Here is a 26,384-nt window from a genome sequence, read left to right as displayed (position 1 = left end):
CAAGGTAATGTTGGAAGGGTCAGCCTGTCCATGGAGTGACTTGGGGGATTTTTACCTAATTAGCTCTGGTTTTTGGTACCCACATTGATCTTTGTGTTGCTCTGAAACTTCAGAAAGTTTCTTCTCCTCATGACCCCTTGTAGCTACCCTTTTACTTTAACAAACTGATACTTCTAACCTTTTCCCTATAAATCAATTTTTTGATTACTACTTTTCCAAGTCCTCCAGTCATTTTGTGACTTGTCTTGGCATTTGGATTTGTTTTTTGCCAGTATTCCTCTGTTAATGAGAACCCTGAATATGAATTCAGCATTGTTATTTATGTCCCATGGTCTCAGCACTTGCAGCCCCAGTTCATGGTGTTCTGACTGAACATGGATTTCCGCTTGTACTGTCTTTTATTTGCCTGAATTCCTGCTTAACTAATTCTCAGAGGGGCCTCCCTCTTCTGGCTTCTGCATTGTCTGGTTTGGTTTGTGAAGTTCATCTGCATTAAACTAACACAGGTGTTTTGCTCTTAATTAAAACGTTAATGACCTATCATTGATCCACCGGTATGGATCATCTTCCCTCTCTTTTAATTCAGTAATTTCTTAACCTGTTTGTTCCCTTAAATAGTTTTCCTTGTAGCCCTGTTCTCATCCAATAGTTCTTAAGTGAATTCTGAAATTTTTATGATTTTCTGATGTGTGCTCTGTACAAAATAAATGCTAATAGTGAGCTGCTTTGCATTATAAACTTGTGTCAAAGTTTCAGGCATTTCAAAATACTGCTGGTCAACCTGCAAACTGTTAGTTGAAAAAATGTGGCCAATTTGTGAAGATGCAGTTTCATCCATGACAGTGGATTTCAGGTCCTCATTTTTTTAATGGAAAAAATTTTTTTTGATTTTTTTCCCCCAATATTTTAATTTTTAAATTATAGGAAAGGGGATGATGCGAAGTTATGAAAAACAAATTTGGGCTGAAAAAATAGTCTGTTCCAGCAAACTGCTAACATTCTGTAATTTAAATGTATAATGTGGGCCTTTACAAGAACTTGTAATGCATATTTTAGTGCTATCAAGGTGTCACTGTAAAAATGGCTCTGTGTGCCTGGATAAATTATGCAACGGGTCTCCCGAAGGTGTGAGTGATCACTAACATTTTGTTGTTGATGGGGATGCTCTGTCCATTTTTCCTGTGTGACTGACTGTTTTTGTTCATGTGGTACAGCCACAGGTGATGTATGGCTTGTTTGCAGGAAGGTAAGATGTGGTACATCTGTTTACTATCCATAGTTGTCAAGTGTTTGTACTTTGAAAAAGCCAGAGAAGAATGTTTGTTACAGCTTCAAAGGTGTCATTTTCCAAGGAGTCTGATATGTATCCTTTTAAAATTTATGTAACTGTTACAGATTTAACTTGTGCTCACATGGGGGCCTGTTACCTGTGTTGCCTCTGCTGCGGTTTTGTTCCTTGTTTTTCCATGTCACTCCTGTAACTTGTGCCAGCTCTGCTCAGGGTGCTGGCCCTGGAACTCCAAATACCCAAACCTGTATTTATGCTTAGCATTGTACACATCTATAAACTCTGTATTGCATTTGCTTTTTCTAAATGGTGCTAAACATAGAAGTAGAGACCCAATGTGTTTGCTTCCTCTGGTTATTCGTTCAGCCGTAAACCTTGGTTGTTCTCGTTCGGAAAATGTTCTCTTCCCCAGGTCTGTTCTTGTGAATGCAAACTAATGATCTCAGTTAAGCCCATTTAATTAATTTCTGTATATCCTTCTATGTGGAACTCTCCAAACATTTTAGCTCTAAAATTTCTCGTGTTGGAAATGCAGTCGTTTGTACTCCGGCACTGGGTAAGGGTAGGGTGGCTCTTTGATGGTGGGCGCTCCACTGTTGGGAATGAGGTCAGGCGCAGAGACTCCCTGCTCGGTCTGTGTTGCTTTCCAAGTCCGGTGGTAACACTGAGGTCAGATGGGTGTGAATGTCAAAGCAGGAGGTTGTACTTGGTTCTCATAACTTTGGTACAACAGTAAAAAGCAGGAGCTGCTCCTTGCAGCAGGAGAGCAAGCCTTGCTCCTTTGCCTCTGCCGATGTCTAGTTTTGAAAGGGTTTCTGCAGTAATCAAACTAATTTTGCAGAAAGTGTAAAGGTAACATGCCTGCTGTCTTAAAAAAAAAAACCAACTCCAAGAAGACCCCTACACCATTAGTAGGTCAATTTTAAATTGCCTTCTGGTTCCTGTACGGGGGGAAGGTGTTTTGGTCTCGGTGTCCTCAGGGCCCGGGGCTGCGGGACTGGGAGCGCATCACGTCGCTTTCTAGAGTAAAATCGTATGCCGGCTGTCCCTGCGGGCTGTGCTCGCCCTGCGTGGGACGGGGCTGCTCTTCCCTCGCTCCAGAGGCCGAAGCATCCCCGCTGCCCGCGGCGGCTGGGGCAGCCCCGGCCCTTGCTGTGTCCGTGGGGGGATCCCCGGGCTGCGCTGCGCTGCGCTGGGCAGGGCTGTCCCGGGGCAGCGGGGGCGGGCAGGGGGCTCTGCGGGGCTGTGGCTGGTGCTGGTGCTGAGGGCGGCGATGGTGGCGAGCGCTGCGGTGAGCGGGGCCGCGGGGCCGGGGCTGCCGGGCAGGCGGAGCGGCGGAGGCGCTGCTGCAGCCCGGGGCCGAGCCCTCGGGGCGTGCCCGGCGCCGGGAGCGGCTCCCGCAGCCCCGCGGGACCGGGGCCCTGCTGCCAGCCCGGGCTGCCCCGGCTGGGGCTGTCCGGGAGAGGAGGAGGAGGCGCGGAGCCGCTGGATCTGAGCCTTGCTTTATCAGGAGAACCAGCGGGAAGGAGCACACGCCTCTGGATTACACTTGGACTTCAAGGCAAACATAGGTGGCTTGGTTTGCTGTGCCTTTGGAGGTGACTGCATGCAGAGGGTCTTTCGTTTGTTTTCTCCTTTTGTTTCTAGGCCTTTTTTAGTTTAAGAGCTGCCTTAACCTAAGAAGACATCGGTCCAAACTTTTGCTTATTGTAAATAACGTTTTTCATGGCAGTTTATTCTTGGAACTTGCAGACCTGCTAGAGGATTTAACATCGGTTTTATTTCTAGTCACTCTGCTGCAGCAGTGCCATTAGGAATGCTTTGGATCTGCCCCAAAACCCTTTCCCTTTGGCTCAAACCAGGACCCAACGGGATGGCAGTGGTGCCTAAAGTCCTCCTCTGTGCGGACCATCTGCAAAATATAACTGCTAGGACTGAGTAATACAGTGTTATATTCCAGGGGTCAGTTACAGCCATAAATGGGCATTTTGATATGTGAAATTCCAACATAGTCGTAGAACTTAACTAATGCTATTAGAATATGCAAGCAATCCCCTGGACCCTAAGTCACAACTACTTGAAGTTGATAACTTTAATCTTGAATCAAATGAATAAACAACAAACCTAAAGCTTCTCAAACATGCTGATCTGGGATGCCCCTCTAGGAAACAGAAAAACAGTCTAAAAATTTTTGTTCTCTGCTTAGAAATGAAAGGGAAGGCTTCAGGCACATTCCAGGGCTCCCAGGACATGACCTCCAGCCTTCAGCAGTATGCTGTTACATTAAAACATTCACCATTTCAAACACTTCTGGCAATATGCCACTGAGTTTTGGGTTCCTCGTCCCTTTTAATTATCAGAGCTTTCTTTAGTGTTTGCAGCCCTACTTATCATGAAGTCCCAGCCTACTTATGTTGCATGTAATTGTTTTATTGATCAATTCCCAGAGTGTGAATTGAACCTTTGTGCTCAGCCTGGAGGAAGGAGAGCTGGATAGGTGCACTGCCTTGGAAGAAAATTTAAGCTCCATAGAGTCCAAATTGTCCCTTACCAGCACCTTTTTATCAGCAGGATGAAGTTGCTGTGGCCTTTGAGCAGCCACAGCTTCACCTGGTTACACCAGACTAATGGCTTTAATCAGCAGGCAGAGACAAGGAGCAGCTAGAAAGCAAAACGGGGCCTTAAACCCAACCTTAATCTGTTGGAAAAGTAGAGTCTGTGCTGGACCCTGGGGCTGGACCCAAAGTGCAAATGGCTCAGTGGCAGTGTAAAAGTTTCCTTCCTTAATCAAGTATAATAAAGTCTTTTACAAGAATAACAACTTTAACAGCTTAAAATTTTTTTTTCAGAAAATTAATATGGAATAGTAAATTTTCTGTTGGGGATTGGGTTGGTTATTTTTTGGGGGGAAATCTGTGCACTCTTTGAGGGTTTGTATTAATAATGAAGGTAGTTTTCCTGAGCATTAAAGAAAGCAGTAGTTTAAATGAAAAATTATAGATAATCATTATTACACTGTAGTACCTAAAAATCTGTCACACAGCTATTGGTCTGGCCTGTTGAAACATTCAGTGTTTGTCAAAGTAGTACAGTGATCTGTAGCCAGGGCTGCAGCAGAACATCCATAAATGTAGTTATGTATTAAATGTAGTTATGTATACGTATATTTTGAGGAAACAAACTCTCTGGGATTCTTTGCTGCTTGTGTTTAATAGGTTTCACTGTATTTATGATTATTTCAGAATATCCCAAGAGTTCTTTGTGGGACATGGATTATGAAAGACTGCTGCACAGTAAGGAAGCCCTTCCTGGGACTGTGGGCTCCTACAAACCCTCCAGCCCATTCAGAAGCAGCTCTTTCTTGAATTATCACAGAAGTTTGCTAAGTCAGAACTTGGGCCAGAAGCCGCAAGAAAAGCACTTGCCCTGTGAAGTATTCCTTAAACTTTTCAGATATGTTCTAATGGATACCCTTGGACCTAGCTTGGCCTGGAATCTCTCTTGGTTTTATAGCTGTGATCAAGAAGCCAACCTGCCCAAAATTCACATCAGTGCCCTCAAGGTGGTCCAGCACAAGGTGAAGCCATTCTTGCTATACAAGATGCTCCAGCTCCTCAGGAATATGGGTGTGCTGTCTCAAGCCCAGCAGTCCAAGGCCTTCTCTCTGCTCTAGAAGCAAATGATTAAACCAAGAAAAACACCATTAAAGCCCAAAGAGGAACAAAGTGGTAGGTACACAAGGAGGAGATGTGGGTTTAGTATCTCAAATGCTTTCTGGTGCTGGCTGATGGGCACGGCAGGGCCAGGTGAGGGGTGGGTATCGCTGAGTGCAGCCTCGTACAGGATGGTCCTGCACTGTGCCAGGAGCTGCACTCAGTGCTTCAGCTGAGAGACAGCCGGGCTTGGGGTGCTCATTCCGCAGCAGGAGCAGTGGAGAATGGGCAGGACCGACTGGAGGATGGGCAAGAGCAGTGAAGAATGGGCAGGATCCATGAAAGATGCCCAGGATTGCTGGAGGATGGACAGGATCAGTGAAGGATGGGCAGAGGATGGGCAGGGTCGCTGAAGGATGGGCAGGATCTGTGAAAGATGCCCAGGATCACTGGAGAATGGGCAGGATCGCTGGAGGATGGCAGAGGATGGGCAGGGTCGCTGGAGGAAGCGTAGGATCAGTGAAGGATGGGCAGGATCAGTGAAGGATACCCAGGATCTCTGGAGGAAGGGAAGGATCGCTGGAGGATGGGCAGGATCAGTGAAAGATGCCCAGGATCAGTGGAAGACGTCCAGGATCACTGGAGGATGGGTAGGATCAGTGAAGGATGGGTGGGATCAGTGGAAGACGTCCAGGATCGCTGGAGGATGGGCAGGATCGCCGGAGGATGCCCGGGATCGCCGGAGGATGCCCAGGATCAGTGAAGGATGCCCAGGATGGCAGGAGGATGCCCAGGATGGCAGGAGGATGGGCAGGATCAGTGAAGGATGGGCACGATCAATGAAGGATGGGCAGGATCAGTGAAGGATGCCCAGGATGGCAGGAGGATGCCCAGGATGACAAGAGGATGCCCGGGATCACTGGAGGATGGGTAGGATCAGTGAAGGATGCCCAGGATGGCAGGAGCATGCCCAGGATGGCCGGAGGATGCCCAGGATCGCCGGAGGATGCCCAGGATCAGTGAAGGATGCCCAGGATGGCAGGAGGATGGGTAGGATCAGTGAAAGATGCCCAGGATCGCTGGAGGATGCCCAGGATCGCTGGAGGATGGGTAGGATCAGTGAAGGATGCCCGGGATCGCCGGAGGATGCCCGGGATCGCTGGAGGATGGGTAGGATCAGTGAAGGATGCCCGGGATCGCCGGAGGATGGGTAGGATCAGTGAACGATGCCCGGGATGGCCGGAGGATGCCCAGGATCAGTGAAGGATGCCCGGGATGGCCGGAGGATGCCCAGGATCAGTGAAGGATGCCCAGGATCGCTGGAGGATGCCCGGGATCAGTGAAGGATGCCCGGGATGGCCGGAGGATGCCCGGGATCAGTGAAGGATGCCCGGGATGGCCGGAGGATGCCCAGGGTCGCTCCGGCCGCGCGGGCTCTGTCCGGCCGCGGGGCAGCGGCTGTGCAAGGGCGCCGCCTCCCGGCCGCCGCGGCTCTGCAGGGACAGGTCGCGCCCCCTCCTTCCCCCGGGTCCGTGTCCTTGGGGGCTCCGGGCACTCAGATTTGGGGTTTGAGCTGCCTCTGACCCTGCGGAGAGCCCGCCGGGCCCCCCAGCGCAGGAGTTTTCCTGCGGCGCCTCCAGTACTCCGTGGGAACGGGGTGTTGCTCAGGGGATGCTGCCTCTGTTCGTCCTTCCTTTCTCGAAGGAAACAGGAAACCGCCCAGCGAGGGAGTGTGCCCGGGAAAAAGTCACTTACAGAGGAGGAACCTCCCTGCACCCGTGTGCGAGAGCTGAGTCCCTGGACAGGGACGTCTGTGCCCTGCGAGTCAAATTCCCGCATTCAGATTAACTTGGTTCTCTGCCCTCGCCTTACCATGGAAATCTCAGCCATCGATATTTGGTGTTGGACGCTACAGCTGTGTTTGTAGGCAAAGCATCACAGTCATTGCAACGTGCGAAGACTCGGGATGGTCGAGGTTGTCTCCTCCCTGACAGCCCATTATAGAAAATGACTCTTTTTTTTTTTTTGTTAGAAAGGCAAACTGCGGTTTATAAGCCACAACAGCACCCGGAGGAGGGCTTGGGTTGGTTATTTTTGTGAGGAAGAGTTACACCAGGCATATGTTGGAGGCAGTGAGCATTAGTCATGATTTCTCATTTGCAGGTGTGAGGTTGTTCGGGAGTGTTCTCACGCTGTGGATGCATCCTGTAACAGAGTGCTGTGGTGTAAACTTCATCCCGGTGCTGCTGCAAAACAGAAATCAGCTTGGAAAAATGAAATCTGCAGAGTGAAAGAGTTTAGCTCCCGAGCACCCCTCTACAGATAGCAATGGGGGCTTCTCTGTTCACTTTAAAAAGAGACAGCATCTTTAGAAAACAGGGTGGTATGTTCAGTCTCTTTTAGTCTGAAATCTTCTTCCTCAGGCCAGTGAAAACTTAATATGGGTTGAAATGGCACTGAAATCTTCCACCTGAGAATAGTTCTTTCAAAAAAAAAAAAAAAAAAAAAATCAAACCAGCATGTTTCTGGCTACGAAAGAAAATGCCTTTAATGGATTTAAACAGTACTCACTCCTTCAAGATTTTGGTTGCTTTTTCAGGAAAAGTCCCAGGTAAGCAGGAGTGACTTTGGCTTTGTTGATTGTTCTGTAAGGCCTGCACAAAGCTTAGCACTTACCAAAGTGCTTTACATTTACCTTGACTATTACTATGTTTGATTAATTACTGATGCCTTTTAGTTAGACTGTAAGTTCGCAAAAGCTTTTGCGTGAAGTAAATATTTTAAATAACAATGTATGAGATTTCTAGGGCCCTGGCAGATATAAAAGAAAGGCTCAGGTCCTCTTCGAATTTTGCACTTCTACAAACATTGAGTTCAGAGAATTTAGTGTGTTTTAGGACAAAATACTCTTATTTGTCTTGTCTTGCCTGAAACTTCCACCAGTAGATAAATTTTTTCTCAAAAGAATGAGTGAAGCCTCTTATACTTCTGCTAACTGCTCTGCGTTCCCATGACCTGCATTCATATGTGTCATATTCAGATAAGGAGGAGGCACAAACGCTGACTAATGCTGCTTTTTTGGAAGGAAAAAAGACAAAAGCTATTTGAGACAGGAATAGAAGTGCCAGCACTAAATGACAGATGAACAGCTGGTAGCAAAGGTGGCAGCTCTAACGTTTCTCTGTGTTTATGGAGTACTGAAATGAGGGAATGTTATCTGGATTTGTTTCTCTGGGCTGGATGCTTATCTTCAGACTCAGCAATTCTCTGGGTCCCAGGACTGGGTGTAAGAGAGTGGATGGGTTTTGTTTAGCACAAGTGAGTGTTGCTCCCTCACCAGAGCTGCAGCCTGGAGTATGGGGCATGGCTGTGCCCCTCACCCACCCCCTCTGCTTCCAGTCTGTTCCCATATTTTGTCTGACAGCACTTGCTCCTTATTAACATGACTATAGCGTCTTTGTGCCCTCTGTCAGAAGAAATCCTGCACCAGAATAAATTTCAGAGGTGACAGATTGGAACAGTTTGACCAGACGATGGCACACAAATGTCTCGGGGACTGACAGCACCTGTGGCTCTACACCTCTTTGGCTTTGGCCCTGGGCAGGAGCAGTGCCTGGCACCATTGCCTACCCACTTCTGGCTTGTCCTCTCCGGATGTTGGGCTCTGGGATGGAGATGAGGGTTTATGACCCTGGGAGAGAGAGGCTGTGGCTGCAGTAAATCAGGTACCTGTGTTTATGTGTCACCCAGAAGCTCAGTTGTGCTGTACTTCAGAGTCTATGAAAAAGTGTGATTTTAGGGTTCATGGAAAACAAACCAGTGTGTGATGGTCAGTGCCAGGTGTGCCAGGTGTGATGGTGTGCCAGGCAGTGCCATGTCCCCTGAGACTGGGACCTTCCAAGCCGGGAAGGCAGTCCCAGCAAACGGGGCTCTTGTCAGAGCAGCTTCTAAGCCTTTTCTTCTCACTGCAGACTCTGAGTACGGGTTGATTTGGCAGATGATGTGGGGTGAAGTGGCAAATACCTCTCTGCTCACCCTCTGTCAGGGGAGCTTTTGCAGCTGCTGGGTTACAGTGTCGTCCATAGATCTGCCAGTACAGGACAGTACAGGGTGAAACACCGCCACGGGAAGGTGCCGGAGGGGTCAGCTGCCTCCTAAGAAGGGCCAAGGCATGTCCCGGTTTAGGACATCAGGAGCTGGGGGCTGGGGCGCCTCAGCCCCCCACCCTTGAAGAGGCAGCTGGCACCCAGCCGCATGCTTTGCATGGGGCTGTTGAGCCCCGCCAGGTGCTCAGCAGGCTCTGCACAGACCCCGGGGGAACCCAGCAAGGAGCCCGCTGCCCCCGGAGGTTCAGAGCCGGGGAAGACCTTTCCGTGCGGGCAGCGGGGCATCAGGGCGCCGGTCGTAGATATACGTCCAGGCTGGAGGGAACGTCCCCGGCTGGGAGGAGCCAGCGGCTCAGCCGCTGTAAACAGTGCGGGCACCGCCAGCGGTTGGGAGATGGATATAAAAAGGGAGGCGGAGGGGAGGCAGCCGGAGCGGCGGAGCGGGAGCTGCCTGCGCCTGTCTGCCCCTGCCCGTCCCTGCCCTGCCTGCCCCTGCCCTGCCAGCCCCGCCGGGTGCCCGGCAGCCCGGGCCGGCAGCTCCGAGAGGCTGCGGGCAGAGTCCACGGTCGGCGCTGTCGGGACAGGTAAGTGTCTGCAGCGAAGTTTGGAACCCGCCGGTGCCGCTCGTCGAGCCGCCGCTGGGTTCTCGCCGCGCCGGCTCCCTCTGTCCGCGCTGCCGCTGCGGTGCTCGCCGCCTCCGGGGCTGTGCGGAGCGGGGAGCGGGGTTCTGCTTTCGCCGTTGCGACCTTAAGTGAAGGGGGAAAAAGGAAAATCTAAAAAACCCAACGAAACCAAAACACGTCAAAAGCAAAACGTGCCTTTTGCCGGCTCCGTGCAAAGTCGCGGCGCACGTGTTGCGGGCGGGGGCGGCCCCGGGCTGCAGGTAGCGGCTGCGGGACCGCCCGGGACGCGCCGACCGCGGGGAGCCCCGGGGAGCCGCGGCTCCTCCTGCCCTTCGCTCCGGACCCGGACCTGGAGACGGTCCCGGTCCCGGTGCCGCCGCGGGACGCGTCGTGGAGCAGCGATCGGCGGCAGCATCAGGTCGGTACCGCTCCCTCGGCGCCCCCTCGTCCCGCCGGTCCCGCCGCCGCTGCCGCCGCCCGTCTCTTGCAGGGCCCCTCCCGGATGTCCCCCCGCACCTCGCCCCGTGGCGACCCGGCTCCGACACCCGCCTTGCCGGGCCGTGGGGCGGCCCTACGCCTCGGGAGCTCCGCCGCCTTACACTCCCTCGTCACCCGCGACGGAGGTAAGCGGGGCCGCCGCCCGCCCCGGAGCCGGTGCTGCGGGGGATGTCCCGGCCGTGCCTGCCGGCACCTCCCGGCCCGGCGGTGCGCCCCCCCCAGCCCCTCCACTCTCCTCGCCACGCAGGGCAGCTGGTGTTCGCCGACCGCCCCCACGGGCCGCCCATCACCCTGCGGGCCCGCTACATCCTCATCCACGACGGCGGGGAGCTGCACATCGGCTCGGAGCGCTGCCCCTTCGGCTCGCGGGCCACCATCTCGCTGTACGGGCGAGCCGCCGAGGGGGCGGCCGTGGAAGGCTTTGGGCAGAAGTTCGTGAGCGTGGGTCGCGGCGGCATCCTGGAGCTGCACGGCCGGCGGCGCCGCTCCTGCACCCTCCTGGACAGGACGCTGCATCCCGGCTGGGGCAGCCGCGGGCCCGACCTGCGCGTCCCGGGCGGCGGCACGGCGGGGCTGCTGGCGGGGCCGCTTCCACAGCCACCTGCGGCCGGGCGGGGGCCGGCGGCTCAGCGCCTTCCTGGCCCGGCAGTCCCCCGGGGGGACTCGGTCGCCCGCAGCCTCACGCCGGAGACGCGGCTGCTGCTGCTGCGGGACCGCCTGGGCAGCAGCTTCATCGCCCGGCTGCGCTACAGGTGAGGCGGGGGCGGGAGCGGAGCCACCATGGACAGCTCCGCGCCGCCGGGGGCTCGTCCCGACCGAGGGGCGGAGCGGGGCTCGGCCGCGCCCGCGGGCGGGGGGCTGCGGGTACCGGGGGGGGATGCTGTGGGTACCCGGGGGGATGCGGGAAGGATGCGGTGGTCACCTGGCGGGGAATATGCACCGGGGCACCCGTGCCAGAGGGTGCGGAGTTGTGCCACGCTGTGAATCTGAACAGCGCGATGATAATCATAGCACAGTCTTTGGCTCACGTGGATGTTGACCATCCTAACAGCAGTACTCTCTCAAAGTAACGTTTTAGCTTTCTACAAAGGGATGTGCACTTCTATCGTGCACAGGGTTATCTAGATCAAAATTAAATCAGTATGCTCTTCATCTAATTGCATGATTCTGCCATGTGCAACTGTAAAAATAATTGATTGCTTCATTTTTCAGGGGTGCCTCATAATGGACTTAAAGTGGAGGTGTCCAAAGGAGTAATTCTTCATCTGGTGGATGAGGTTACAAGCTGGTTACCTGGTGATCGTATCCTCATTTCATCATTGCCAGTACAGATTGTTCCATGCATCAGGCTGAAGAGTTTAATCTCCTTCCTTGCCCTGAATGTAAAAACAATCAAGTGAAAATTGATGGTATGAAATATTTTTATTACGGTAGTCATTTGTGGTAAATATTTATATTGTCTTGTCTGTTTAAGTAGTTTTTGTCCCATAAACACAAGGGCGCATATGAGAGCTGAAGGCCCCAATATTATTTTGGGTCTTGAAAGTTTGACCAGAGGCAGAAGTCCTTTGTAGCAGCCAGGGCAAGTGCTGTTCTTCTCTGGGATCAGATACTGGGCATGTCTCCAGACTTGGTGATTGCTTAAACAAAAGGTGTGCACTTGCTCAGAATAATTCAGTAATAAAGATGCTGTGTTCACCCTGAATAAAAAGGTTTCTGGTTCCCACAGGCAGCCCACTTTGTCTTCACGTTGGAGAAGTCATAGATGGTGCTGATATGAGGGCAGAGGTTGGTCTTCTGACCAGAAATATACTTATTCAAGGAGAAATGGAAGATGCCAGTTATGGACAAAATCGATGCCAGTTTTCCTCTTTTGATGCATTCAGAGGACACATTAAAGTGAGTAATTTTAATACATTTGCTTGTAGGTGGTTTCAGATAGTTCCCTTCCTGGTTTGTAAACAAGCAATATAAAACATCAAATTACCATTGTGTGTGTGGGAAAAGGTGTATTTGCCTATAAAAAAGGGGGAAGTTTGTTAGCCTGTCTTGCAAAACTAGACTTGCAACGAGACTGTGCCATTTTCTTCAGCAAGTCTGCAAAAACATGCCCTTCTAGGGGAAACCCTTTGAGGGGATTCTCTAGCAGCATTGCTGTGAGTAGAGCCCGTGTGAGGTTAGTTCCTGAGATGTCACTGAAGAAATTGTGGTTCCTGCAGAGCAAACCTGCTCCCTCCCTGGCTCTGAGAAGTGCTGGGTCTCACCCTGTTGTGCTTTGCCTCCTCTTGGCTGTCTCGTGTTCAGGGTGGAGGTGCAGCCTTGCTGGTGCAGGGGCTTTGTGTAAAGTTGCTCCTGTACCAGGCAGTGGAAACTGGGGAGCTGTGCAGGTCTGGGCTGAAATCACTTGCCAGTAGAATCTGCCAGGAAATAGAGCCTGGTGGCGAATGCTCCCCCTTTCTGCAGTTGGCAGGAGCGCCGTGTCTGTCACTGGTTTTGCTAAACACCGCACATGCTGTTTGGCAGCTGCTCCTTGGCAGCCCCATCCTGTAGGTGTGCAGCTGCTGGCACACGGCTCTGCAGGTCCTGAGCTGCTGTGGGTGGAAACAGGGAACTCACACTTCCTCCTGGGACCAGACTGTGTTTCACTCTGCAAAAATATTGCCTAATGGGAGAGAAAAAAAAAAAACCCAAACCTGTTTTTCTTTTTGTGCGTGTTTCTGTTGTAACGCCTTACCTGGATCTACATTTGTCTCAACAGACCCTAAGGAATTTTAGCTCTGTTCACATGTCAGGAGTGGAGTTAAAAAACATGGGGCAACAAATCCTGGGCAGTTACCCTGTGCATTTTCACCTGGCTGAGGATGTGGATGAGAGAGGAGGATATGAACACCCAATGTGCCTCGATAACCTGGCTATCCACCACTGCTTCTCTAGGTGTGTTGCCATACATGGAACTCGTGGCCTTCTGGTAGGAGACATATTTTATTAGTAACAAGTTCATTTCTTTGCTTAGCCAGGGCTAAAGACCCAGAGCCATTTGTGATGCAAAGAGAAATCAGGATATTGAAATAAGGCACCTTTTCCCCAATAAATGTCCTGACTTCTCCTTTGTTGGAGTTAAGACTGGTCCTCTGGTAATGCTCTTTGAAATAAATGTCAGGTTCTCAGCACAGACTAATTAATATTATCAGATCAGATATAGTGTGATCAGATACAGTGAAATCTTTTCCATGGTAATTCTGGACAGTTTGTGATAATGGGAACTTTCATTTAAAATTAAAGAAATGGAGTTTAAATGGAGCTTACTGAAGCAATGGACCTTTAATTTGCAATAGAGATAAAAAAGACAGGGCTTGTTCAAGTCTGGGCAATGTGAAATATATCCCAAAATGTTCACGTGACAAAGGGAATGAAATATGAGCAGGACAGACCCAAATGGTCGCTTCAGTTCCAGGAAAGTCCTCAGGAACTTGGCTTTGACCTAGATCCTCACAAGGGCATTGTGAAGAGGAACTTAAAAGAAAAAGGTCACAACAAAAGCCATACATGTCCCAGCTGGAAAAGAGAGATTCCTGCTCCAGTCCCACCGCGTTGCTGTCCGCCCTGCAGGACCCTGAGTGACATTTTGGTGACTGTGAGCATTTCCTCATTCACTGGATGTGTGCTCAGGCAGACACCCCCTGACCTCCTGTGTTTTTCATGACTGTATTTTCTCAGTCCTGGACATAAAGCTGTGTAAGACACGACATAGATGTGCTTTGTGTGTGAAAGGGTCCCCTGAAAGAATGTATTAATGAAAATGCAATACAGGACCTGGAGCACTCTTCATGTGTCCTAAAGTTGATTTATATTGTTCAGATCAGTCACAATTATTGATTGCCTTCTCATATTCATTATTTCCTCTGTCTGTAGAGCCTTTTTTTGTGTACAGAGCTCCCTAGGTTGACAGGAGGCTTGTCCAGTATTTGTGGATGTAGTTTAACTTTCTTTCTTTCCCTGTGGGTATTAAACCTCTGGAACTGAAGTAACGTGTTTGGGATGAAAAATTAAGCCTTATGCTAATAATGGTCCTTAGAAGAATGGTGTATGGTGTTGCTCATTATCAGAAGGGAGGTACTCAGGGCTTTATCTGGATGTGTGGGGTTCAGTAGTTCAAACAAGAAACCAAGTGAGATCCAGCCCTGGTTGTGTGACTCTGAGGGCTTTGAGCACATGAATCGGTGAGTAGATTTTATAGTAAAGATTAAATGTGTGATTCTTTGACAGAACCCTGTGGCTCTGATATATAGTCAGATGATATAAATGTAATAAAAGCTTTGCTTTAAAAGAATTTAAAATAATTTGCAGTGCCAGAGAACAGCATGTGTATCAGAGCAAGGCAGTTAAATAACACAGACAGGTACCTGCTCCAGCATCAGATTGTGAAATCCCAGCCCTTGAAGTGGAGTAGACCAGAGAGGAGGTTTCCCCCCTCCCATCCTGAGGTTTTAGATGATGTAATTTTAGATGTACTTTGCCAGAGCAGTTTGTGCTCCTCTGTGTGCAGGTCATGCGGAGCTGTCTGCACTCCCCTTCTCCATCTGTTGCTCTTGCCAGGCTTGTGCTGCTTGGCAAGCCAGCAGCAGCTTGGGTTCCTCACAGGGGCTGGAAGCAGGCTGGGATGTGCTCTGTGCCCACATGCCAGGCGTGTGCAGACTGCTGGAGTCTTTCGTGTCTGATGGTGCAGTGCATAAAGGTCACGTATATTGTGTTGCTGAACTATATATAATTCAGTGTTTAGAGGCATCTTAATCATCTGGTGTTGGCCACAGCAGCAAGGCTGCAGCCTGTGTTGGGGACAGTGTTTCATGCTGGCACATACAGTAAAATGCCACTGTGACAGTGCTGTGGGTGGGTGCTTTTCCAGGCTTGGGTTTTCGATCAGTGATATGCTGGAATTGATCATTTATTGGGGTTTTGTTCTGATGGCATGGACCCTTATCTTTCCATGCAAATATAAGTGATCTTTAAACCACATTAATCCTGGTCATGAGAGTGATCACTACAGTTTTGTGTACGTAACTTTTCAGGGCTGCCATGCAAGTCTGAAGCTGGGACTAATTTTATTAATTAAAGCTATAATCTGCTTTTTGGATACAAGTCTGGCCTTTCATGCAGCCAGTCTGAAGCACAGATTAGCCAAACTGCAGCTAAATGCAGAAGAATGAAACTCTACAATCGAAATGCCATTTAAAACAATGAGCAGTTTGTTGTTGTATTTCTCTCCCCAAAACTAGTCTTCCACGGCCTCCTTAGCACAGCTTCTGCCCATCCTTTGGGAGGGTGGAAGTAGCCAGGCCTACTGATCTTAGCAGGCTGGCAGGGACACTTGCATTTTTGTCTAAATCCATTTCCTATCTGTATTTCCAAGACTCAGCTGGCCAGGAGGGACACACTCAGTGCCAGTTCTCTGTTACCCTCCCTGTGGCTCACTCCATGGTGCTGTACCCATGTGCAGGGTCCCAGTGGATTTCCAGCACTCTGTCAGTGGAAACTGGGTACCTGGTTGTGTTGTGCCTCATTCTTAAGTCTCTTTTGGACACCTCATTGAGGCAGAAACCAGAGCAGCAGATGACAAGTTTGAGGGGTGACTGCCAGGAAAACAATGAAATCCAGCAGAGCTATACCTATGGGGACTATAGTGTTTGTGAGCCCAGATGTTATGTACAGTTGCAGCCCATCAAGGGGAAATTACAGGATATGATTCCATGAAATGGATTTATTTCAAGTATCCCTCTGTATACAAAAATAACCAAGTAGGTTAATATTAGTTAATCTTGCAGTCTTGCACAGACATAACTGACGTCAACAGGAATTTTGTGTGCCTGAAGAGGGAATATAAATGCTGACAGGGATCATTTGAGTACAAAGTTGAGGTTTCTGTAAGATTTAGTAACAAATAGCTGGTATTTTAACTAGCCTGATTTAGTATTTACATTTAAAAGAAGGATTTCTGAATTTGTCTTCATAAGACTGTACATCAAAGGAGGCTTGTGCTAAGTCCTTTTGGTCAAATTAGGGTTTAATGCAATATCCCTGAGCATGTCAATTAATATTAAATACACTGAAATAGTAAAATATCATCTCTACCCAAGATGATCATTACAGGAAAGAAGTGGCTCTGCACCTTCTGAGAATGGAGGAGAAGGAATGGAAATCTCATTAATATAATTTACTTTGCATGGTGCTGTTTAAATAATATTTAATTTTGGAAATGTTGCAGTCATAAAAATTTCTGTGTTAACCATGCTGATTTGTTGGTTCATCATTCAAGACACACTTATCTTTATGTATCTTTACGCAGATATTTACTTCATGACACTGAATCAAATATTCTCTCTGAGAGCTGAGGGTACTTTTATATCCAGTATTTTGCAATTTTCCCTTAATTACACATATAATCTTCTTCAGAGTAATTTTAAGGTCAGTCCACAGTTATGCACACTGCCTGTAGTTCAAATCAGCTCCAGGACTGATGGAGGCACCATAGATAGAAGGTTAGCAGTGTTTTTATACGTGGTCTTTACTGCCTACCTGCAAAAGACGTTATCCAATGAAGTAAGACAACAGATGACAACGTTTTCATAGCTACACCTGGCTTCTGTGTGTACCACTACTGATCTTCCCTCTGAAGAAAAACTCCTTACTGGGACAAACATCAAAATTATGTCTCCTTAATCTTCTGCTTAATGGGCCATTTGCGGCTTGCACAGATATTTGTTCTGTTTTTTCATGTAGAAGCTTCATAAATTCATAGAGAATCCCCTAACTCCTGCCATTGCCCCTGAAGTTTCAAAAAACAGACCAGAAGTTTCACTTTTCAGGCATTTTCCAAAGCTGCTTAACTTAAAAAAACCCCAACAACCCTTGGATTTCCTTCAGCTGCATTGAACAGAGCAAGGATTTTGTGTTAACGTTCTCATATAATTTACAATAGGTTCAGCATGTGGCTCCATAAATGACCATGTCTGACATTACTAGATGGTTTATTTTCCTTAAAGAGTGTCATTAAAAGGTTGTGTGGAGTTTTAAAGTCAATTGGAGAGTTGTGGCTCAAGTCCAGGGCAGTGCTATGAAAATGTATCCCTTCCTGTTTGGTAACTGCTTAGGATCATTTCGATTTTGATTTTTCAGGGCTGTCAGCACGTTCTGGATTGCAAATCCAAACAACAACAACTTAATGGAGAATGCAGCGGCTGGTGCTCAGGTAAAACCATTTAATGGCAGAGCTATGCTTTGCCTCCACTTCCCAAATATTCTACACTTATCTATTGATGTCAGGAGCATTAAGTTTTTAGTAAGACATAAAATTTGGATATGTTTTTCTGCAACCTTTTTCTCTGTTAAGAACAAGTATTTGCCTACACTTCACTGATTTCTCTCACGATTGTGCCTGGAAATGGTGTGTGATGTCTCTTAGAAAATGTTGATTTTTATTAGTAGTTAATAGTTAAATGCCCAATAAAATTTTATATTTCGATATATGAATACATGCTCTCTCCTTATTATTATCTCTTATGTTTACCCAAAGCATATTTGTGTTTTATATACCTGTATAGACCTGGCTGTTTTCTGATAAACCACCCGAACTCCACCCACAATAAATGCATTTTTAAAACACTTGTGTGTGTGCCCCGGGGACCTACTACTGTGCATGCCAAAGGATAAGCTGGGAGGTGTGGGAGTTATGGGCTGCTGTGTGTCCCCCAGGACCCACACCTTGGACAGGCTCAGGTTGGAAATCTGGCCAGCACAGTGTGAAAAGCTAAACTCCCAAGGTAAACTGTACCAGTATTTGCAGTGCCCTGTTTCTCAGACCTCCCTTTGTCTTTCAGGATGTTGGGATATGGGACCTCTTCCACCGGGTCCCTGCTGGAGAGTCTGATGGAAGATATCCAGAGGGACAGGCTGAGCATTCCCCCTTGGGAGTGTTTTACAACAGAGTCCGCTCCAGTTTCGAGGTATTTGGATGGTTTTTATGTTCCTGTCAATATAATAGTGTGGCACTGACTGTGTGTGCTGCTCTGTGACGGTTGTGGGCGTCTCACATTTTGATAAAGGTCTTTTCAACACTGTATCAAGACACAACCAGCTTTTGGGGGCAATGTTTGTTCTAAATATTAGAGAGTGAGCTGAGCAGAATGAAGGTCCCATTCCAGGCACTTCAGCTGGGTGGCTGTGTTACAGGGAATGTGCCCAGACCATAGGTACACCTGCTTCTAAATGAGATTTAAAGAGACACAGGCAGGACACTCAGCACTGCTGCTGGCCACAGTGATGCCAGGATATAGGGGGATGAGGAAAAGTCATTTGTGCCAAGGCCTGCTCATCACCTCTGCAAAATGAGACCAAAAATTCAAGGGTAGTTCCAAGAAAAACACTTTCCCCCAAATATACTGTTGACATGAAAACATAACCTGTAAGATATAAAAAACATTTTTAACTCATTTCACAACATTCTAGATTGAAATTGGTTCTGTTCTCTGTGCTTTGTATATTTTACATCTTGGTCCATGGCAGCTGCTGCTCCAGCCCAAAGCCTGTACGTTGGTTACAGCAGCTCATGTTCTCCTCTGACTGTCGGGGGACTCGTCACTCATTATTTAAAGCCTTAATTCTTAACAACACTCTTTTTCCAAAAAGTTATCAAGAGCTTGGCAGGGTCCCTTACTGCTTCTGCGAGGGGAAGAGAGAGAGAGTGGGAGTTCAGAGCCTTGCTTTGGGTCAGAAGAGAGCCCAAGATGCTGATGCATAACATATGGCAGGGCAGGCTCTGTCCTGAATTGAGCGTGCCACATCCTGTGCTAATGTCACACTGAGAGGTGCCAAGTGACACCGAAAGCGAAGAAAGAGCCCCGGCTGCTGCCGCTCCTGTGCCTGCACGCACGGGCTGCCCACATTCATTGATAAAAACGGGGTCTTTGGTCCCTTTGGAGCGATCTGTTAAAGTAATTGGAGGTGTGTGCATTTCCAGGCTGGTTTGTTTATTGGAAAAGGAGTAAAGACAACGAGAGCCAACGCTGAAGGTCCCAGGGAGTATCTCACTGCTGGTAATGCCCGGTAAGCATATGCTGCATGGCTCGGTGTTTTGGATAGTTGTACCTCGTCTTGGCTTCTGCATTGCATTTAGCAGATCATTAATGCCTCATTATGGCTGGAGCATCTGAGAAAAAACACAGGAGCTTTCTCTGATGAGCAGAGGCAACTATTCCATAGCTATGCACTGGATCGTCTGTGTTATTGCTGACCAAGAAGGGCACCATGCACTTGGGGTTGTGAGGACTAAGCAGTGAAGCATGTGGAAGTGGATCCAGATCCCATTAGTGCATTAGCGGGTTTGTAAACCCCAACATTTATTACTCATTGCTTAGAAGAACTTATATCTGAAAGGTGATGTAAGAGGCTGCTGAGACTGGTCTAGGATTAATGAGGAAACTAAGTAGCCTCAAAGGTTTTTGCCAGCTGCTTTGAAATGTCTGAGCTTCCTTTCACAGAGTGGAAGCAGATAATTAAGGCCATTTTCTCACTCACTGCAGTCCTGTGGGTGTGTGTGAGGAGGTTGAGAGAAATCAGCTGCTGCTCCTGGTCAAGCCTTGGCTTTTTCCCTCCTCCATCATACCCTATCAATATGATGTTCCTGTAAGGCTGAAAGGAAAGGATGACTGGTGTCCCTTGTGACACTTCCCTGCCAGGGTGACCCCCTCGGGCACCAAGGAGACATGAGCCTTGGTACCTCAGCTGGAAGAAGTAGGGGGTGAGGGTAGACTCAGAAAAAGCAAAGGTGATTTTTTTTCCCAAGCACAGCACAAATCTACCATTAACAGCCACTGTGGCAAGAATTAGCCTGTGAGTAATTGAGATGCACCCAGTTCAGCAGCTTCTCTTTCAGCAGACACAGACATGTGTGGGGGTTTGGTCTGTACATGCAAGGAGAGCAGCTCCAATTACTCTGTTATCTTTGCTGAATGAGATTCTTGAAAGTGTCTAATTGATTTTCTAGCATCAACACAGGGATTCTCAATGGGCCCTGTAAGGACAGCTACAAGAGGATCCGAGTGACTTGGGAAAAAGGTTTCCTATGCCTCTAAATCACACTGAATCAAATTAAGGAGTAGCTGTGAGCCCATTGGTGTCTAGTGAGAAATAACCTGCTCGTTTCACCTGGGCCAGAATTTTGTCCTTATGAATGTTTCTTATTTTCTGTTTTACACCAAAGCTCAAAAGTGAAATCAGGCTAACAGCCTGACTCTGATTCAGGACATATCACCTCTTTAGACCCACCATGCCAATAATTGGAAGCCAAACAAGATCTGCTGGGCATTACTGTCCCTGTCTAAAGTTGATTCCTGTGTCTCTTGTGCTGCATTAACTAAGATTCTTTCTTCAGGTTTCCCCCACATTAAGATGCTGATCCTGAAAAGCCACGAGTTCCTGCCATGATTGATGGTCTTACTGCTCTTAAAAATAATGACCATGGGGCCTGGGCCAGGGGTGGTGACATTATTTTCCACAGCTCAGGGTAGGTTACTGTTTTATCATTCCCCCCACAGCAGATATAAAAAATAGGTCTGTAGGCCAAATTCACTGCAGCCATTCCTCATCATTTACACCATTGTATTTCCTCTGTCCCAGGTTTTCAGAAATTGGGATTGGACTCACTCTGGCAAGGTAATTTCTTAAAATTGATCTTCTTCCCATTTTTTCCCCCCAGTGCAACATGCTCAAGAATGGAAACTGAGACACTCCCCTGGTAATTAGTGTAAGACAGGAGAAAAGCTCACATTTCCCCTCCTGGACCACACCAAGTCTTCCCTGGGCAGCCGTAAATACAAGGGGCAATTTAGCCTTTCATTCTCTTTGCCTCAGCACGCCTGGGGAATACATTGTAATTGCTGAATATTTCCTGCTGAACGGGAGGTCCTGATGCTCCAGCCCAAAGCCACCTTGGCACTAACTTGCTGATTTCTAGACATACTTTAGAGCAGGCTGTTACAGCAGTGCATGCACCTTTTTCAAAATTAAGGACACAGATTCTACTGTGTCTGTGGTGTAATTAAAAGTGTTAATTGGTGTGCTGTGCTGCAAATTTACGTGGTGTTTCTTTGCTTGCAGTGATGGGACTTTCCCGACAGACGGCTCCAGCCCGGAGGTCACAGGCTCCATTTTTGGTGGAGAAAGCAGCAACTTTGGCTCCCAGGGAGGCCAAAACAGCTACTGGGGAAAGGAGGCAAATGGAGAATACAGAACACTGCCCAGAAACAAGTGAGTTATTCTTCTGCCATTTCTTCTTGGCGTTAGCTTAAGGTAGAAGAAAAGCCCCAGGAATTAATGTGGCTACCAATGAGTAATTTGTACCAGGTGCTTAAATTATTGTTCAGGCCAGAAATAATAAGCATCCAAATAAACTCACTCTTCAGGCCAACAGCTTGAGAGCATTCTTGACTGAATGTGTTTGATTTAGTTTTCTCCTTAGTGTATTAGTCAGTGGAGAATGGATTAGAGAATCCGACATACGCCGAATGTCTCTTGTGTAGTGCTTCAGTGGCACAGCATCAGGGTGAGGGTGCAGCTCCCACACACCATGACACCCTCCCTCCTGTGGGCATAGCTGGGCAAACACGGCCAGTTTGAAAAAGGAGAAACCATTTCTCATTATAGCATCTTTTTTCTTTTTTGATAGCTGTGTTATTTTCTGTTTTCAGCAGCACAGCCTCCTCTCAAGCAACCACAGTGCCTACCCACATCCTCACAGTAAATTGTGCCACCCTAAGCCTAAATTCTACTTCAATGTATGTTTTTGGTGATGCTTACCAATTCCTAAGCCTTCTATGAGGTGCTTAAAATTAAGTAATAAGCAGTAGTAATTAGATATGTCACGCATGCAGCCCTGGCTATACATGACTCAACCAAAAGTGACAACAGGAATGGGATCTCTGTAGGACAGGAAGAATAATCAGAGCTATCCTCAGTTATTATTGGTGTTGTTATTTAAATTGAAACTGCAACAAAACTCCTTTGCAGTTCAGACAAGCTCTAATCATGTTGTTAATCAATGAACACTTGGGGAGGAGTATGACAGAACAGCTGATACCTGTCCTTTTGGTACTTGCTTCTGAGGAGACACTTGTCTCCAGGAAGTCTGCCTGCTCTCATTTTTTCAGTCATGCTGATGTTTTCCTGAGAAACCCATCTGCCCTGGAACAAGGAACCTGATGGCAGTGCTGCCCCACACAGCCCTTTGGGTCTTGTGGAAATGAATTCCTGCGTGGCTGAAGAGAAGGGCCTTGAGCTGCTCTACCCCAGCTTACAAGATTTAGGCAAAATTATGAGAAATTTTTTTGGCTTTTGAGCCTCATCCTGCAGAGGATGTTCAGCAGAATTTCATCCTTCACATATGATGAGTTGTCAGATCCCAGTTTTGGGAAAGAAAAGGTGGTTTAGCTACTTGTTAATATCTTTCTATGCTGTCAGAAGACATGGAGTTTGCCCAAGCTTTTTACACAGGACTGTTTGTGTTTAAATCTCCTAGGACATTCCCTATCCATGGATTGCAGATTTATGATGGGCCTGTCGGGATGGGAAGGTGCACTTTCAAGAAGTTCACCCCACCTGTTGACAGATACTCAAGTGCCATTGGGTTCTTCATGAAAAACTCCTGGCAGACCAGCCCCCAGAACAATGTGTCACAGACCCTGATGGAGAAAAGTGTAAGTGAGAGAAGCAGAAATGTTTGCTGTTAGATGTGAAAGGTTTTGAAGTTTTTAGCAGTGATCTATCCTAGAGCAGGATTTCCAAGCAGTGGTGTGTATTACATTGGTGCATGCCATCAATTCATTTTGAAACACTTCTCTTCTTGGTAATGAAGGGTTTTTATATCAAATGGGATGATACCTTATGCCTGGGCAGACATACACAAAGAAATCTGCATTGGAGAAAAGTTTCACTTTGTAACCAGAAGACCCAGAACACAACTTTAGGTGGTACAGCATTGCCAGCTGCTGAGGGCCTGGTGAGGACCTGGCCTCAGAGGCTGAGAGGGTCACACACAGGATATCAGGAGCCAGCAAGCTGCAAAACAATCCTACAGAAATAGCAAATGCACTGAGAAGCAAAGCCATGACCCAGTTTCTGAGATCAGCTGTGAAATTCCTGTTGAGCACAACAGGGACTTCCCTTGAGCTGTGACAGCAGAATGGGCCTCTGTATCTCTGCCTTGGCAGAAGCTGTAGGATGCTGAGCAATTCCAGTCCTTGTCCTGGGTTCCTGCAGGGATCATGACTCTGGACACTTGGCTTGGAAAATGATGGATTCCACCTGGCTCTCTCCCAGCACTCATGACCTCTCCTTAGCTTTTTTCAAACAAGGTCTGTAGTTGTTAGGATGTCCGTGAACTGTAGTAACTTTGGCTTGAGGTTTGGTTTTATCTTGAGGAAAATTTCCATTGCTCTGCGATTGACCAATGTCACTCCCTCTGGCAAGCAGAGAGTTTATCTGTCCCCTCTGGTACACTTTAGACCAACAACCAGGAGGTGTTTCATGAAAGGATGATGTTAATTGCAGTCACTTGACTGCTCCTCTAAGGAAAACACGGTCTCTGTGCATTTGGTGAGGAGATCTTAGTTACCTTAGATGTGTTATTCACCTCTGGAACAAGAATAAGGGGTAATTTGCTGTACCTTCTTCATGTGCTCCCTTGGGGAAATGGCTGTAAGATCGTCATGGGGAACATTAACAAGAAAATCAACCTGGAACTGGGGAGGGGAGCTTAGAGAAAAGAAAGTTTCATCAGTGGAGTGGAAGAGTGGAAAATTTCCTCAAGTAATGTAGGACTGTCCTCCAGAATGGTTTCAGAGGGGTGATATCTGTGCACATTAGCAAAAGGATGATTATACCCTGAATGGCTGAAAATGCAGCTCTTTAATACACTCACAACATTTGATGCCAATGAGCCTGTTAAATCTGCAGCATTTTCTGTTTGAGAGGCAGTTTAGTACTGCAACACCTTTAAGAGCTAAGGTTTTCAAAGTAAAAATGGTCAGAATATTTCCTAAATAATTCTGCAAAGCAAATTTTGCCACTGGAGTGTAAGCCTATTACAAAAAAAATCCCCAAACCCAACCAAACCCTAATGACACAATCCCAATAATTATTTATTATTTGTATATTTCCAAGAAAATACCAACTTCTGCAGCTGGTATTTACCAGCATAAAAACCACGTATATTTGTAAGCACCTGCATCCCAGCAATTTTCACTTTGATTCTATTTTATCTGGGTTGAACCCAGATGTGCTACATCTGATTTCAGACTTGTAGGATCACAGACAGTTTATTTTTTTATTGTTTTTGCTCATTGCTATGTGTGATAATTTATCTTTGCCTAGTTAAGATAGAGCCTGTCAACCATTTTAATTAATTTTCCATCTCCAGGCTTCATTTTATTAGTTTTTAAAGGATGGCTAAGTACTAATTCCCTAAAGTACAATCATTTTACTGTTGTTCTTTAAGAAGAAATTAAACATTACTGCAAGTTGTACAACGATGACAAAACTATTGGTCATGCTGAAGGATAATTGTGTAATTAATCAGACTAATCAGCAGATTGGTTAGGCAACAAAATAACAAAGCCAGTCAGGTCTTGTTTAATTCCAGCATAAAAATAACAGTGAAGCAGAAAGAAGACCTAAACATTGCACTCCATACAAAGGATTCTACTTGTCTATCCACGGACAAAGCTGAATCTCACGTGTTATCTATGCATTTATCCATTGCAATAGTACTGCTGGGCTTGTTTGTTTGTTTTGAAAAGAGTACTTCTTAAAAGTCATTTCAAAGCTGTAACCCAGCTGAGGGATGACTGATGGTTGTGGTCTCCTGTAGTTCTGTCAGCCAGGAGGACTTGGAGACCTCAAAGATGCCCCAGCCCAGAGCCAAGCCATGTCTACACGCTGGTGCATCGCTTCTTAAGACCTGACATATCTTTTTTTAGTCATAAAACAGCCACCCATTCCCCCCTCTGTCCCTCTGAGGGACAGAGTGAGGTGAGGAGCATGGGCAAGGCCACCTGCAGCAGGTGCAGAAGCCTCCCAGACTGTCCTGGCTCACATCCACTGTGTCTCTGTGTCCACTAAAAGTCCCTCTGGTTCTTTTGTCCCTGCAGACAGGAGTTTAGGGTGGATTCCAGCCTATTCAACTCCTACCTGTTCCAGCTCTAGGGCATCTCAGGAATTGCTTCTGCCAAAGAAATCCCAGTGGTCTGTGTTGGGTGGGTTTGTGATCCCCAGAAGAGCTCACAGACCAGTACTGACTCCTGGCTATGGACTAGCAGCTCCCATGGGATTGCAGTCCAGCCTAGCTAAGAGATGGGCGCTTCCTGATGTTGACTTTGCTATGTTTAGCCTGTGTTGTTTTAGCGCTGGGTTTCTGCATCAAAGCACGCATTTACACACAGTTCATGATGGGAAAAAGAAAAGCAGACACTGAGTTGAAGTCTGTTATTTCCTGAAATAGAGAGCAGAAAAAAACCAGTCCCAACCTTAAAGAGACTCCTGACCAAAGGGAACTTGGCAGGGTGAGGGTTTGCATCACTCCAGCAGAGGAAAAGCCTCTGAGGGACAGAGACCTTGGGTGGTGAAACAGAGAAAGATTCCCTCTGGATGAAAATGGTTTTCTTAAAATGATATCAGTGGTACAGTGAGATGTCTTTTATTGCCAGTTTGTGCCCAGAACTTGAATTTTACAAAAAGTTACAAGTTATTACAATGATTTCCAGTACCTTATTATCTTTTACAATAGAAACTGCAGTTGTCAGGGTTCCCTGCAGGTGTGTTAGGTGTGCTGCCTTTGGACAGGTTGAGTTAGCACATTCTTAAGGGGTTTCGTACAGAATGCTGTCAGGCTTCAGACAGGTAACTCAAGTAACCTTTATACCATAGCACTTGGAGGTAGTCCACACTTAGTGAAAATTAGGTGTCTGAATAGCAGTGTGGTATCCAGACATGACCTGTCTCTGCACCCTCTTCTAGCCCATTCCTAGCTCCACGTGAACAAACCTGAGGAGCTGAGTCTTTGTTCCTGTGTGTTCACTTAGAAAAAAATACACACTGCCATGGCTGTAATTGCAAACTTCTTTGTTGTTTTGTAATTGCACTCCTATCCCACAGTGTACCAAAGTAAGGT

The 26,384-nt window shown here is 47.5% G+C and overlaps 1 protein-coding gene and 1 pseudogene across 1 annotated transcript in view; both read left to right on the top strand.

The window, feature by feature from the left end:
- Positions 1 to 6,462: 6,462 nt before the first annotated feature.
- The window catches only part of LOC104683951 (cell migration inducing hyaluronidase 1), a 104,951-nt gene continuing 85,029 nt past the window's right edge, over positions 6,463 to 26,384 (top strand). Inside the window, exon 1 of the mRNA XM_039557345.1 lies at positions 6,463 to 9,631. The gene's annotated coding sequence lies outside the window, so the exon portion shown is untranslated. The remainder of the gene's footprint in view (positions 9,632 to 26,384) is intronic.
- LOC104684095 overlaps positions 9,825 to 26,384 on the top strand; it is a 44,178-nt pseudogene continuing 27,618 nt past the window's right edge.

This window comes from Corvus cornix, chromosome 10, assembly GCF_000738735.6.
Source record: "Corvus cornix cornix isolate S_Up_H32 chromosome 10, ASM73873v5, whole genome shotgun sequence".
Taxonomy (NCBI): Eukaryota; Metazoa; Chordata; class Aves; order Passeriformes; family Corvidae; genus Corvus; species Corvus cornix.
Note: the sequence above shows the minus strand (reverse complement) of the source record. Positions and strands in the feature narration are given on the sequence as shown.